The following is a 4,038-nucleotide window of genomic DNA, read 5'->3' as shown; positions in this document are numbered from 1 at the left end:
GGCAAAAAAAGCGCCCGGGGGGGGGGGGGGGGGGGGGAGGGTGGAGGAAGGAAGTGTGCAGCCCCAGGGTTGGGGCAAGTGGCTGGACTTTCCCAACCTTGGAGCTGTGCTCCTAATTTGTACAAACATTTGTTGGATTGGCTAACCTGTTGCTGATCTAATTTAGTTTACCTCCTCAGGTGAATTAAGTTAGATCAGGCTGGCCATTTTTTTTTTGCCCAATCTAACCTCCCTGAAAATCTGTGCAGATCAGCAGTTAAATCAACCTAATCCTAGTTAGGTCAATCTAAGTATAACATCTGCAAGTACCTACAGACATTTTTACAGTTTGCACATTGTTGCCCCCCAAAAAAAAGAAAAAAAAGGAAAGAAAAAAAAAGCTGAGTGACTTTAAAGAATGGTTATTCACCTATCATCCTATTTAACAGAATTGCTCAACAGCATTTAAATGCTGAAGGCATTAAACTAGCGATAGTGAAATCTGTTGTGGAGGTGTAGCTTTTCATGGGCACCCTGAATAATTCTGCTAGCCTCAGGTCCTGTGGTGGCTTCTGTACTGTGCCAGTTTTGATGGGAAAATGCTGTACAGGGAAGGAGGCTGGCACAGAGCAGTTGCAATATGAAATGCAGAGCCCTGACTTATACCATTTGTATGGCTCATCAGATTTAATGAACTACATTTAAAAAGTGGGAAAAATCAATGCATGTAAATTTGGCAATGTTTAATAACTATTTTTAGCTTTACTGCTACTATGTCAGAAGTGGCTGCAAGCTGCTAAAGACTTATTTCCTATTAGTTGACTTTGCTCATGTCAGTGGGGTAAATGGATCAGCTGTCTTGCTACAAGATCAGTAGAAAGAAAACTAGAACTGGTGTTAATCATTTACTAAAGTTCATCTTCCATTTTTGAGCACTGAGGGTTTTTTTTTCTTGTAAAGATGGTGCCAAATTGATAAGCTAACCCAAACCTTTTTTACTCACTCAGGTTGTTTAAACATTTATTATGGACTATACATGATGTGTAAAATTCATGCCTTTGTGGGCAGTTCTTGAGTCTTCATTGTAGGCAATCATAGTAGCTAATAATTTGCCAAACATCAATACTTGCTTAACTTATCACATTTTATCAGGTTAGTTATAGTGTCACACTTCTGGAACATAGAACTGCATACACTGAATAAGTAGCTTCAAAATAAGTGGTTTTAAGTGGTTGTATGACATACTCCATAAAAGGTGATTCTTCAGGGATGTTTCTCCAGTTAATATCAGTCTACAGATTTGCAGGGGTTTGGGTTGTAGCCGTGTTGGTCTAAGGACATAGGCAGACAAGGTTCCTTGGGTGAATTTGATATCTTTTATTAGACCAACCCAAATGGTTGGAGAATAGTTATTAAGCAAGCTTTCAGGTTCAAAAACCCTTCGTCAGGCTAAGGAAGCTTCAGCAGTTGGTGTGGTCTACAGATTTAGCACTTGAGTTTCATTGCTCTGATATTCATAGCAAATATTTGTGAAAGAGATTGGGAAATATTAGGTAGCATCCTCAGTCTTTCGATTAATGTACAGAGAATTTGCTTGTCCCTTAGTATGGTACTTTCAATCTATGAGAAATTCTGTAGGCTAAGAAGAAGTTTTTTCAAACTTTTTTTTCTGTGAGGATAAAAACCACAGATTCAAAATGGTTGCAAAGGTCTCAAAGTGTATCTGAAAAGCAAAGAATAACAAAGTATATCAGAATGTTTTCACTGGCTTATCAGCTTTGAAACTGTCTACATTCATATCCATCAAAGAATCAAAAAATCACAAGTCCCTCTGTTGTAAACTGAATCTGTATTTACTCTGTTTCCACTGAAGGAAAAAGACCCAACACTGGCCCAGGACAGAATGATGACTGAAATTTCAAACCCGATAGAATTTGAACCTAACAAGGCTAGAGAAGTTTGGTTTAACACAGCAGCAGAGTTAGATCCATAATGATTAGGACACAGCTGCACAATCACCTATTGCCTAATTAGATACTGTGTGTGAGTGTGTGTGTGCATGGGAGCAGGGGGGGCGGTGTTGGTGGATGGGTGACTGCGTAAGCTGGTTTTCAACATGGTAGTCCCTACAAGATATTTATTGTTTATGGAAATGGCATCTTCTCCATAAAAAATTGCAAACCCTGGCATGGGATGCAGAAACCTGGCAAACACAAAAAAGTATGAGAGGAATTTTGGACTGGTTTGAAAACAGATGCCTGAGTGGAGATCATGAAGATCATGTGGACAGACAGTAAAAATTTAAACCTTTTAGGAGATGAACAGACAGAGATAGCAGGGAGAGGTGGTGCAGAATAGGAAACTACACTAGCTAGCATAGAAGAGTACAAGCTGTAACCAGGAACTGAAATTGTCCCAGAGTAACAAAGGAACCATATGTGATGGAGACATTTGGGATGCTTCTCAGAAAACATTTGTGCACCTCCTCTATTGTAAGCATGCAATTGAAACCCATTAAAGTCTAAATTACTGGAGAGAATCAGTGCTTTATTGAAGAAGGACCTGCATATATATTAAATGTAATAAATGCCTAAGAAGAGTTATCATTTGGTATAAAATGGAGAGAAAGCATTCTGAATTTTCTGATCATGATGGAGAGGTTATACAAGGATTAGGATGTATTTTCCTATCTAAAACAGATATCTTCAGCCATAAAATACACACCATATACGTGCTTAAATTCACTCTTGTCAATAACTAAAAGGTATAATTAAAAAAATTAGTTTTCAAAATATTAATTATCTTATTAAACTGTGAACTACTTTTTGTGTCACCACACCAAGTTTTATAGGGAAATGCCTACAAAACATCACAGACAATGTCTGGAATTTTTTAAGCAATGTGAATGCCATTCTTACCTTAAGGAAAACAGCAGGATCTTAGTTATCTGATGTTTGTCTATGTGCCCATGCAGGGTGACCCTATGGAACAGCCAGTGGAATCAATGGATGTCAGGATGGGACAAGTATCCCCCTCTGGTTATGAGACAGCATTCACAGCATTTATCTGGTAGGGGGATCAGCAATACCAAATTTTATAATGTTAGCTCTTTGGTACAAGGCTTCAAATTTAACACTCCATTAAGATGAATGGGAAGATTTGTACCATTTCAGCAGACTCCTAAAGGAAACAGCGAATTTGCTTGTATTCTCAAGGCTAACATTTATGTATTTGCAGAAGCACAGAAAGTATGGAAACAGAGATCTTTAAAACATTCTGAGACTATATGAAAATCAGCATGGCAATCCTAAATCCTTAGAATGCATTATCTTGCAAATGCAAAATCATGTTCAAATTTTTGCAGCTGGACATTTGCCAGCAAAGTGGCAAAAGTGGGAAAGATTTTATATAGCTCCTGTACTTATGGTTGTCCAGGCAAGTTGCATCTGTAGAACCCCAATTTTCTCATAGCGGCAATGTTAACTTACCAGATATGGATTTAGTTGGGGTGTCTTCTACCATGGGAAGGGAGAATGCTCTGGAGTTCATCTTCTCACCTTCTCCTTCTGCGCAACACAAGTCTTGGAGCCCCACTCCCCCTGCTCAAGCTCCAACATAGTGCCTCTGCTGGAATCACAGAGCAAGGGAAATGATGCCATGGAACTTAGCATGACCCGCACCTTTACTATGGAGTGAGTCTATGTCTGCATGATTATCTGAATATTCAATCAGTGACTGACAATAATTAGTGAATCAGAGTCCCTCAGAATTTCTGTGGGGTAGGTAAGTATTATCACCTGCATTTACAGATGAAGTTAGGGTATCACAGCATGAGTAAGTGGCTTGGTGAAAATCAAATTGCTGATTTCCAGTCCAATGTTTTCACTGCTTGAATGTGTCGTGTTCCCGCCTCCCCTTCCCCACTGCATGCCTTGAAATAATACTTTCCATAACATTTTGATACTATGGATGTGCTGTTCAATGTTTAGCTCCACTGGAAAATTTAATCTGTTCTTTTTATTGGAGCAACAATCTACTGAAAGTGCACAGATATTAACA

General features: G+C 38.9%; 1 long non-coding RNA gene across 1 annotated transcript in view; it reads left to right on the top strand.

The window, feature by feature from the left end:
- Nucleotides 1–3,020, top strand: part of LOC112549883 — a 6,110-nt gene extending 3,090 nt beyond the window's left edge. Inside the window, exon 3 of the long non-coding RNA XR_003093473.1 lies at nt 2,954–3,020. This is a non-coding gene — a long non-coding RNA (uncharacterized LOC112549883). The remainder of the gene's footprint in view (nt 1–2,953) is intronic.
- Nucleotides 3,021–4,038: the final 1,018 nt, after the last annotated feature.

The sequence above is a fragment of the Alligator sinensis genome, unplaced genomic scaffold (genome assembly GCF_000455745.1).
Source record: "Alligator sinensis unplaced genomic scaffold, ASM45574v1 scaffold693_1, whole genome shotgun sequence".
NCBI classification, from domain to species: Eukaryota; Metazoa; Chordata; order Crocodylia; family Alligatoridae; genus Alligator; species Alligator sinensis.
This window is presented reverse-complemented; position numbering and strand designations above follow the sequence as displayed.